The following is a 12,547-nucleotide window of genomic DNA, read 5'->3' as shown; positions in this document are numbered from 1 at the left end:
ATTAAAAGACACCATTATAAGTGTTAAAAAGGCAAGTGACAGAGTTAGGTAAGATATTTGCAATGCATTTTTCTAACATAATAGGGTACATCAAGAATTCCCACAAATCAATAAATAAAATATAACTATCCCAATGGGGGTGGACATGGACAAAAGATACAAATAGACAAGTGAGAAACAAGGATTTCAAAAGACCAGTAAAAATATGAAAAAGTGCTCAATTTTTCTCATGGTCAGAGAAATGAAAATTAACATCACAATGCAATATTACTACATGCCCATTTAAATGGATAAAATGCAAAAGGAAGCTTTGGTGCACATATGAAGCAACTGGTTTACTTCCAATCAACAGTATATGAAATTTCTAGTTGCTCCATATACATGCTAATACTTGTCTTTGGAAAACTAATTGACAGTCAATAGCTACTAAAGCTGAACCCTAAGACCCATCAATTCCACTTCAAAATATACACTTAACAGAAACGTGTACACACGTCCACAGCAAACTATTGCTACATGCAACAACATAAATGAATTTTCCAAACAGAATGATAAGAGACAGATGGCAGATACCATAATATTATATGATTCTGTTTATATAGATTTCCCAGACACACAAAACTGATCTCTGATGTTAAAAGTCAAGATAGTGGATGGAATTTTTGAGTGCCAGTAATGTTCTATTTTTTATCTAGTTGGTAGTTGGCATGGATTTGCCCACTTTATGAAAGTTCATTAAAGTATATACAGTTATGACTGTGTCCTTTTAAATATATTTTTGTTATACTTCGATATACTTCAACAAAAAGGGAATAAAAAACTAATATATGACCCTTATGAATAAATTCCTATTTGCCTCAGAAAGATTAAGACTCTTGAGGGACAGATACTTCAGACAACATTGCATCACCATGTAGGGTCTTGCATCCTGCTAAGAACATAGACGAGTAAGTGAATTCATTAGTTACTTGGAATGAAATGGAATGTAGTGTGCTGTATTCCTTTTAGTGGAACATAACTTTGTTAATTTCATAACTTTGTACCATGCCTTTGAGGGCAATGATTGTTTGCCATGGCTAGGATCAAAATTGACAAGTTAAGAAGACTTGGTCTCTACCTTAGTAAGATATAACTGCACCATTTTCCCTTCTTCACAGCCCCTCCTTTGAAGAGCCCTAATCCCACTTTCACTGATTCTCCCAGACTACTACAGAATTCTTTCCATCAAGAAAAATATATATAGATGGTAGATAGTGAAATAGATAGAAAGCACTTAGAAAGATCCTAGAGATTTTCTGGCCTTTCTCTCCCCTGGCCACCCATCTTCAAGATGGGTGACTGAGGAGGAAAAAGGAAGATGAATCATCCAAAGCCATGGAGCTAATTAGGCGTAGAACTCAGATGAAAACCTGATTCTTGTGATGACTAGTCTATGCTCTCCCCACTGTACTGAGCTTTCTCATGATCTCGTAATCGTCATTATTTAAATTCTGTGATTTTCTGTGCACTCCTTATTAAAATGCTACTCTTTTCCCTGCAACACTGTAATTATCTTCAGGGTGGAGACCATGCCTGACCTGGCCCAGGGCCTGATGCAAACGGGCCCTTTCCCATTGTCCCCTGCTAGCTAATTCCGTCAGCCTCAATCAATTACTCCACACATTATCCAGAATTACATATTCTCAGACCATGTAAGGAAGAAATAACAGCAGCATCAAATAAAATAGGATGGTCACTGGGAGGAGAGTCTATGCCAGTGTAGGCAGTCATGGTCAGGTTACCAGACCTGAAATTCCCCAGGTCTACCTCAATGCCTGAACAGATGTCGTCTGCTTGCTATGGTTGAAAAACTCAAAGCCAAAGAACTTGACCAAAGGCGCTTTTGCTGGCTCCTATTTCAGTGCTCCATTTACTTGGAGCTGAAAATCAAAGGAGACAAATGGTATTTCTGTTTATTCAAACTCATGTTCGTTTTCCATCAAATTTCCATTTTTCCCCTTAAATGGGTACATTTTATTTTTTTGGCTCATTATTTATTATCATTTCATTTATTCAGAAGTGGAAATTTCAAACAGTTTGATTAAGAGATTAAATAACTGGACTTTCCAGAGCTAAAAATAAATCAGCAAATCTAGGTATGTGTTGCATTAGGTTTCAAAATATTTGGGGTTTTGATCTAATCTCTAAATACATTATTGCCAAATACTGTTTCCTTCTTTTCAAATTTTAAACACATGTATATTTTAGGGGAAATTTAATACAAAGTTTTCGTAGTAGCTGCTAAAGATACGTGAGATTTCTAAAGAGCTTTTCTTTAAAAAGTAAAACAAATTCTTTCTAAAATTAGATGGTGAAGTAATTTTTATCCTAAAAAGTGTAATCATTTAATCTTCATGTTCTGACCAACCCTTCAAAAGCTTCAAGTATTAATTTAGTCAAATACCGTCAACTTTTCCCAAGAAAAGTTTCTCAAGAAACTAACATCACTTACAAGATGTTTTAAGTCAGATGATTTATTTACTTTTGAGAACAGCTCTTAGATGAAGGAGATATTAGTTCCTGAGAGGTTGAATCACTTGCTCAATATTTCAAAAGAAGAAAATGGCAGAGCTAGGATTTCACACGAAGTCTGCTTGATTCTTAAGACTGTGAGCTTTCAAAAGAATTGTCATTGAGTGTCTTTGAGCTGGCTTAAGGTAAGAGATACAAAACAAATAGCATGAAAATATAAACTTTCATTATTTTATCTTAGGCTGAAGAAGAAAAAAGTAAAAGACAGTAAAAAAGAAAAAGAAATGCAGCACCATTAAATAGAGCCTCCAAAGACATTTTTATGTCATGAAAGGTCTTAGCCTTCTATAAACCTAGCTGGGACCACCTAATGGTATCTATAAAATACTCTCTGGGAGCTAACAATTAATCAGCAAAGTTAAATAAAAGAACATAAATTACCACCACAATGAGCACAATCTCTTATTGTGGCACAAAAGCATTTTTTCCAGCACTTAATGGAGAAAGGATCCCAGAAGGAGAAGGAGAAAAGAATGGTCATGGGTTAAAAATGACTTTCAAGACATGATTGAAGTAGATCAAAGACCATGCGTTAGGGAAAGCTGAGTCCTGATAAGTCAGATAATTTCATTTCAACTCATTTATGACAATCATTTATTGACAATCATAGAGACATTTGAAACCCATGCAAAAAATGTCATGGTCGGTCCATTTGGAATTTGAAAAACTACCAAGAAAAACACCAAGGGCTAAAATCATACCAACTGTTTACAAGGTGATTAAAGCATTTATGACTGTTTCAAGTGTCATCCAATAGGACAGAACCAGAAATTAGCATCATCATCTCCACTTTTGAGATACAAAAACCAAGTCTCCATGAGAGCAAATGTCTACCCAAGGTCACATGACCCACCAGAAAATGGCCTTGCCCACGAGTCTCTTCCCCTGTATTCCAAAACTGCTTCTTAGTTGGGCAGGTCATACAAATGACACAAATGCAGACAGACATGGTGATATAATAGATGATCTATTGTGCTAGCCAATATTCATCATTCGATTTTGGCAACACGGATACTCCTGAGTGTTGTGGGGCTGAGGAGGCAACCCACTGTCTCCCAGTGTAAACAAAACCAATAGATGGCAGCATCACAACCAGTATTTTCTCCCAGGGGAGACACCATAGGGAAAGAAGATGCTGCAATTCTGAGAAGGGTTGAGTCTAAGGATCAAGGAATTCCAGAGAAATCTAATGACTACTCAGGGTTCTCCTACCTGCATGATTAGATGGCAAGTTCTTTAATAGGCTAAAAAAAAAACTCCAGCGAGCAAGAAAGCAAATGCAGCTCTAGGCAAACCAGCAGAACAGATTACCATTCCATGCCTGTTCTTTGGAGGCATTGGAAAACAAGCAGGCAATTCCAGGGATTCAAAATTCCAGTCGTGAGAGGTCTATGAGATAACCAGAGAAAGCCCTCCCCATTAAAAGAATAAGTGTAACCTAAGGCCACTTGGGAATTTTTCAACTGTATCTTCAGTCTATCACATCTTATAAATAAAATGACAGCAGTTATAACAACTACCATTTTTTAAGCAGGTATTATGTGCCAGGTGCTATAACAAAAACAATGACAATAGTGAGAAGCATTTTGCAGATGGCTGTGAAAATAACTTGTTCAATGTCAACATTAACTATAGAACACGGATTTGAAACCAGATCCATCTGGCCAAAACTCTTATGGACTTAGAATTATACCACCCTACCTTCCAGAAAACATAGTCTGTCATTCTTCTCTGACATGTGTTTGCAAGAAGAAATTTTTGATGCTGTATACATGCTCACCTGTGACTGTGGGTAAAGACTGGTTTTAAAGAGTGAGATTGTTTCCCTTCTGTACCTTGAACCATAAAATTCAGCTGTTTGACACATAGCATATGTCAAAGACATAAAATAAAGTGGAAAGTGGAGATCAGTCATTCGTTAAAAGCAGTTTACTAAGTGAGGACCCAAAAGGAAAGAGAAGCTGAGTATAAGCCTGGGGCTTTTAAATGACCGTAACATTGATTTGGCTGCAAGGATACGCCTGGCCAGATCAATTAATCAATTATTTTATTCTTTCCTGTTCAAACTTTGAGCAATACTTACTTCATCTAAAGTCTTGCAAGGCTGCAAAACATCAGGATGGCAAAATCACATCTTGACCAGAGCAAAGACTAAGGCTTTCTTTTAGATGTTCCTGAAGAAGGATGAGAAGTAGCTGGGACATAATTTTATTCTTGACTGGCCAAGAAATGCTTAGCCATATAAATTACCAAGAAAAGTCAGACAAAAGCTGGAATGTCAAGGGCACGATTATTTCCCATCTCTCCCATTACCTTTAATTTGTTCTCTTGTTGGATAGCAGCAAACTTGCTGGAACAAGAATGGTTTTACTAGCAGAATTATATTGGGTCAAAATGACTGAGCTGGTTATACAGGCATGAAAAAAGAACAAAAAAGCAACATCGAACCACAGTGTAATGGCCTTCCCACTTAGCTGACATTTTCTATGCCCTTCTGCGAGGCTCTCTCTGTGAGTGTGAATAGAGAAATGTTTCAACTAATGTGGTGACTGGTGAGGGGGTGAACTTCCTTTGTGTGACTTTGGTAATTTTTTCTGGAAAAATAGCCAAAGAAGTAAAAGAATAAATACCCCAGCCAGGGCTGGGGTCTCTAAACAAACATTCCACTCATGATTAGCAGTGTGAAACCACACTGCTTTAGGCACTTTTCTGGCTTGGGCCTAATTTTGGTTCTTTAAGATGAGCAACGAAGCAGAAATATTTGTCTAAGAAACCAAGAATGGTCAATGAATCACTCTACTATCTCATCTTGGAATCTAAAATAGCACTCACGGGTTTTGGCTTTCTTTTTGTAGGATTAATTTTTTTCTTTTATTCAAAGCCTCAGCAGATACAGAGACTTGCCACCTTTTCTGGAGTGAATGGGAAGAGCTTTGCTTTCTCTTCAGTGACCACTCCATGGGGGAAGGTGTGCTCACTCCTGTTCATCATCACCTATTGGGAAGAGACGGTTGGCAGTGCTGAAATCCAATCCGAAGTTTCTTATGTCATCTGAGTGGGTGGAAAAAAATTGCTCTTTGGAAGCAATTTTCAAAAGCAAGGGGGTACAATTTTGCACAGGGGTTTTTATGAAATTGCAGTAGCTGTTACATATTCTATTTGTAGCCATGTGGGAAACGTACATTTCTAAGAAAGCAACATATATGTCTCAATGCAAATTGATTAATAGTCCAGTTTTTTAAAAAAATCATTCATTGCATAGTGAATGTTAGGATGCTCCAGGTTTATAAAAAGGAATTTTGCCAATGGTCTCTCCAAACACAAATCAACTCTAAACAATGCAGCTCTGGAAATGCTGGAAATGGGTTCAAATCTCAGCTCAGCTTTTCATGAATGTGACAGGTCTTAGACCTTATTAAACCTAAGTGTCCGCAGCTGTGATATGAGAATATCAGAGTGTAGCATTTTCTGCTCAAGATGAGTTCCTGAATATTTCTTACAACTCAACATTTGCATAATTCAGGACTAATTTTCCCACGGGGGTGCATGTAAAGTGGGATTCACATTATTTCAAATGTTATGCATAGAGTTAGTCTTTATAGTGTTCTATTTCAAATTTGCATAAAGTAAAATCTCATGGTAATGATAATAGTACTATGACCTTATGGCACTTTTCTGAGCAATCAGTGAGATAATCCATACATATAAACACTTAGCACCTGGTGCAATGCTCAATAAATGTTCAGTGTGGGTATAAATATGCTGTTACTATTACCAGCACTACAGCGATTATTATTATAATTATTACCAGCACCCTGAACCTTGTACAGCCCAGCCTTGTCATCTCAAGAACAATGGGAGAATTGTACTTTACTCCAGCATGAGCATTTTACACAAATTCTAATTCTTTGAAAAATTGGTCCCCTCAGAATTGCTTTGACTGAATTACGCGTGAGCATGAGCATAATCACAGCAAAGGTCATTATGTAAAGGAGTCCTGTGAAACATGTCACTGTTCTCTTTGCCATTTGCTCTTGAGGAGGCCGGTCACCCCATCCCACAAGAGAAATTCCTGGATGATCTGATTTTCAGAAATGGTTTAGAGCAAGGGAAGCATTGTAAAATTATGATACCTGTGAATAGGGAAATTGGCAAATCTTACCTCTTAGTCCTCCAAAGAGCCACAGCTACACTTGCAGCCTGTCTAAAACATTTATGTATCACTAGACTTCCTTTTTCACTCTTTCTTCTTTTGCCCTGTCTTTAATTTATGCTATTTCGCATGGGGTACATACGCTTATTAGCTATCTATAGTCTTTTCTGGAGATAAATATAGCGTATGAATGAATGAATGAAGAAGAAGAAGTGAGCGCGAAAGAGCTTTCAAGCACACACTTGCTGATTATGTATCTTAAGCCTGTGGGAATCACTGAAGAGGATGTTTTTCATCTCCTACGGTGGACATCAGGCTGGACATCAATCCATCCTTTCTTCTTTGGAGAACACCCCCTCGCAATCACAGACCTTGTGGTTTTGGAGAAATTGGCACCACCCCTTGCTGTCAGGCACATCACTACTCTGTATCCCCTGTGATTGCTTCCTGAATGGGTTTGTAACCTCAAGTGGGTCACTCCAGACTTCAGCTATAATTAACGAGAAGAGGTGCCCTTTCTGGTAGGGTTGCTACACTGGTATGACCCAAGCTTGACACTCTAGGGGACACCAAATGGCAATAGCACCTGAGAATAGAGTTGAGAGAAGGAGTGAAAATAACAGCATTTGAATGAAGTGATTTGTGCTCCTGAATTCACCTGAAAGTAAAGTCTGCCTGCTCATGGATCTTCCTGTTATGTAACAACAAATTTCATTTTCATTTTCATTTTCCAAGTCAATCTGAGTTATTTGCAACAGATGGAGTCTATTATTCCATCTCATGTACTAATATTTCAGCTGGCTTTTCTCTGCTGAACATCAAGTGAAATATTAAATGATAAGAAAATCTGGAAGTCAAGGTTTTCAACTGTCTCTATCAATCCTTTTCAGAACATCCTTCACATGCCTCATCATTCCAGTCTGTCTACCACGTTCTTTGCATCCCAAGCCCAGGTCACAGTCTTCTTTACGTGTATAGATGCTCCTTGGTTTACAAGGGGATTAAACACATCATAAGTTGAAAATATCACAAATCGAAAATGCATTTAATACACCTAACATACCAAACATCATTTCCTTGTGACCATACTATTTCTCAATTAGATAAGCTTTCCATTCTCATATTTCTGAAACTTAAACAGAAATTCAAAGACAGAAAAAATTCTATCTTCAAATCCACATGCTGCAAATGTAAAGATCATTGCTGCAGAGTTTGAGATGAAACTAAGGATATTTTGAGTACATGTGACACTTTGTCCATGAAGAAACCACTCTATACACAGTTCTCACATGTTTTCCAACGGCATTAATGGTATTGATCGTGACAGTATTGTTAAAAGACCACTGGCTTCAGCAACTTTGATTTTTGTCTTTGTGAGAAAATATTCTGGAAGACATTACAGCAATTTCTGTGATCACCGATTTTGCGTCTGGTCTTCTGTGATTGCTACTGAAATACCACAGTGTCTCAAGTACAATTTAATCACTTTCCATCGTTGGCCAGAGTGAGCTTTTTGAAACAGCCACCTGATCATGTATCTTCCTACAGTGAAAGTTGACCTCTTTAATATGATTGAGGGACAAGTGTGATCTGACCCTCATTCTACCTCTCCGGTTTCACCTTGCATGGTTCTTTGTCCCAGCCTGGGCTCCTGGCTCGCTAATCTTCAGGTCTCCAATATGTCACACACTTTCTGCCCCCAGGATCTATGTGCTGACTCATTTGTCTACCATGTTCTTTGCTTTCCAATTCTAGTTCAGATTCTTCTTTATATTAATATATACAGATGCTCCTCAGCTTATGAGGGGATTAAATGCATCTTAAGTTCAAAATGCACTTAATACACCTAACCCATCAGACATCATAGCTTAGGCAAGCCTACCTGACACATGCTCAGGACACTTACATTAGCCTGCAATTGGGCAGCATCATCTCTCACACAGTCTGTTTTATAACAAAGTGTGGAATATCTCTTGTAACTTATTGAATCCTATATTGGAAATGAAAAACAGAATGGCTCACTGCCACTTCCCAGCATCAAGAGAGATTATCATACCACATATTGCTAGCCTGGAAAAAGATCAAAATTCAAAATTTGAAGTATACTTTCTAGTGAATGCGTATCACTTTCACACCATCGTGAAGTCAAAAAATTGTAAGTTGAACCATTGCAAGTTGGAAACTGCCTGCATTCTCATAGAACTTATTCCTTTCCATCAGAGCGATTGTCTCCCATTGCAATCGAACACTCGCTGCAGGGTGACAAGATCCTGTTCCACATGAGAACAGCAGTCAGTTCCTCCAGGAGAACAGGGATTGTGGCTGTCTATGCTCACCCAGGTGCCTCCCACAGGGCCTGGAATTCCAATGGTCAATTCCCTGCCTTTATTATATTCACATTTCTGCAGAATTTGACACAATGGGCCCTCCTTCCTTGAAACATAAATGACCCAACTTCTGAGGCTCCACACTCTCAGGCTGTCTCCTTCCTGTGGCTGCAGCTTCCCAGTGTCCTTCACTTACGCACCTCTTGCATCCTCTAAATAGTCACACATTTTGCCCTATAATCCAACTAACTGATGGGGACTCTCCTGACGCAAGAGCCCAAAGGGTGGAAAAAGCCACATAGCAAAAGCAACCCATTGCCATAATTGTCACAATAACAAGCAATTTGGAGGCAACTTGAGTGTCCAACACTAGTGAAACACAGCAGAAAGTTGTGACATTCACTTCATAGAATACTATGTAGCTAATGAAAGCAAGAGCTATACAATCTGTTTGGGAGCATGAAACATTTTTATAAAAAATTCTTATGACAAAATGTTTTATGAAAAGTATGGTACAAAAAGGATGCTTAAATTATGATTACAACTTATAAAATTTATGGAAATCTATCTAGTGAACATGGAAAAATAAATGTGGTGTTAGTGGGATTATGAGCATGTTTTCCTTTTATTTTCCAAACATTTATATTTTATAAAAAGATTATGTGTGTGCGTAGAGAAAATTATACTATAATTTAAAGAACACAACAAAAATGAATATATTTGTAGAAATATAATAAAAAAACTAAAGCATTGAAAGCCATCCTACAATATGTCGTGCAAGAAGTTCCCCTAAATTGCAATCCTGTGAGAGAAACCACAGCTCTGTGATATGAGCAGCAGGCTCTCAAGGGGCAGTTGATTTTGCATGGTGACAGGTGGTTTTGCTACACAGCTTTCCCTTCCTAACATCATGAGTTGTGCTGTCCTAATCCTAGAAAACAGGGGGCCATGTTGGCCTTCACAGACTATCGAAAACTCCAGCCTCCTCTGCGGATCCTTTCAACTTATCTGCTAAAAGAAAACTACTTGAAGCCAGTAAGTTCCAGGAAACAGTAGGACAAACATTAACCTCTTTACCCAAAGCAGCCATTTGAACCACAGGCACTACTGGAATTCCATAGTGAAGACCAAATTTAATTGATTTCCAGTAGCTCTTGAGGTTGAGTGTGTATTGCCAACTTCCTTTAAAACAGAACCCCATGTGTCCCTCACCAAAAGCTGTTGTCTTGCAGCAGCAGCAAGAAGCGAATACACATTTACCAACAGTCCTTTACCAGGAAAAAAATGCAACTGGATTATTACTCCACAGTGAATCCTGAAGCCACAACTAATAGAATTTCAGAACAGCAAGCCCCAAGTATTAAACTCTAGCATCCTGAGCATAATTATTATAAAAGATGATAGCAATCCATGTCAACAAACTGATGTCATTATGTAAATGACAGGGTAATCTTATGGATGATATAAGGACAATTAGGTAGCTTAAGCCAAAAAGTAATAACAATGAACAATACAGCTGGTATGCACTGAATGAACACCATGTGTCTGGAACTGCGTTGACATTTATTCTTTGCCACAATCTTGGGAGTCCCATTATTATCTGTGTTTTACAAATAGACAAACTGAGGCTTAGCGAGGCTAAATAATCAAGTCTTTCTCTCTCTTATTTTTGTTTCCAGAGCCCTCTTGATCCCCAACACCTTTTCTGTGTGACTTCTTCACCTGCTCCTGGACTGAATCAGGAGCCTTAGGTACTTTGCCAATAATATGCTCCCTACATCCTTCAAGTTCGAAAAAGCACTTTTACATTTAGAATGACTCAGGACACATGTTATAATTTAATCCACCCTCATTTGTTCTAACCATCTCATGATGGTAATAACCATCCCTGGAGGCTGGAGAAATCGGATCTGCCAGAATTTGCCCAGCTTTTCTGGAATCATTGATGAATTAGGGAAATGACTTCCTGCAGGCCAATCCTTGGATAGATGCATCCACCTAATTTTTCAGAAACTTTATTTATTAACACAATCTGATGTTATTGAAGGAAAAGCACATGCAATAGAATCATATCAATCTTTCCTAAAACCTCGAGGTATCTATCGGTACCTTATTTCATAATATGATGTTCTACAGCCATGCTCCTACGCCTTATAGTCTCGCCACTGAATTCAGGGCTGCTAAACACCTGCTAGGCAAATAGCCACTCCCTGCTTTGTGCCCCTGTTAGGCATTGCTAATCACTCATGGTATTTGTCTTAGGGCAGGTGCCCCCAGAAACAGACCCTGAGATAAAGATATGAGCATAAGCAATTGATCTGGCTTACCTGGAAGCCATGGAAGCAGGACAAGAAGCTGAAGGCAGCCAGGGCGTGGCACAGTCGTAAGCAGGTTAGCTCCGTGAGCAGGGGGTCTCAGGCCTGCTCGTGACCTGTGGAGAGCACACAGAGTATCCCTCAGAGAAATCCTTCACAAGGGCATGAGACCTGGGGTATTTTTCCACCCACTCCAGCCAGTCCTTGGCTTTTCCTGGGGGCAGTAAGGGGCCAGGCACATTCTTCCCACCCTACGTGTACCAACTACTACATTCCAGCCGACACAGAAAGTCCCTAAGCAAGACGTTTGCAGTCGGCACTCCTGGAGTCTATGAGTGCTAGTCACTGAGTGCTAAGAGGGTGTGGGTGGGGCACTGAGGGGACCAGCCACACACTGTCTCCTGCTGCCTCCAGAAGCAGCTCTCCACCGACCCTCTGAGTTGGAAAGCAAACTGAAACCTCCTGGCCATTTTGATTCTGACATTACTAATTCGTAATTGTAGATCACTTCTGCTCTGACTAGATAATAGGTCGATTACAAATGCTGAGGATATATAATGCAGCGCTGCGTTTTCTAACAGAGAAAGGGCAGTTTTAACCCTTACAGTTTCTAACAGAGAAAGGACAATGTGGTATTGTGGTTAAGAGCACAGACTCTGACAGCAAACTACTTGGGTTCCCCTCCCTGCTCCCAGCTGTATAACCTACTTGTCACGTGACTCAAGCAAACTGCTTATCTGCTCCATGCCTCAGTATTTTCATTGATAACTTGGGAACAAAATAACATCCCATAGATGTTTGCGAGCGTCAAATGAGTATCTGCCCATCTAACGATCTATCTCTCTACCTACCTATCATCTAGTAAGCAACATAAGTGTAATCTGTTGTTATTATCAACATACTATATAAGACTTAAAAATATGTAGCAGATCAGATTTTTAAAAGCAAGTGCAGTGACTCTTTAGTAATTCTACTTCCCATTCCAAATGGCAACTCTTGAGTCATTGGGTGATCCGGAGACTGAGCTCATGTAACTATACTTGATAATTGAGGCAGAAAAAAAGACTAAAGAAACAATTTGTCATCTTTCTAGGGAATGTGGATCCAATTTCTAGAAGCCAGAAGACAAAAGTGCCCTGGTTTTCAATTTATTAATACATAAGAAGAAAAACCTCCTGAAA

The 12,547-nt window shown here is 38.9% G+C and overlaps 1 long non-coding RNA gene across 3 annotated transcripts in view; it reads right to left on the bottom strand.

The window, feature by feature from the left end:
* The window catches only part of LOC123649676, a 167,371-nt gene extending 155,764 nt beyond the window's left edge, over window positions 1–11,607 (bottom strand). For all 3 annotated transcript variants that reach the window (XR_006739103.1, XR_006739102.1, XR_006739101.1), the window contains exon 1: window positions 11,379–11,607. This is a non-coding gene — a long non-coding RNA (uncharacterized LOC123649676). The remainder of the gene's footprint in view (window positions 1–11,378) is intronic.
* Window positions 11,608–12,547: the final 940 nt, after the last annotated feature.

Source organism: Lemur catta, chromosome 14, assembly GCF_020740605.2.
Source record: "Lemur catta isolate mLemCat1 chromosome 14, mLemCat1.pri, whole genome shotgun sequence".
NCBI classification, from domain to species: Eukaryota; Metazoa; Chordata; class Mammalia; order Primates; family Lemuridae; genus Lemur; species Lemur catta.
This window is presented reverse-complemented; position numbering and strand designations above follow the sequence as displayed.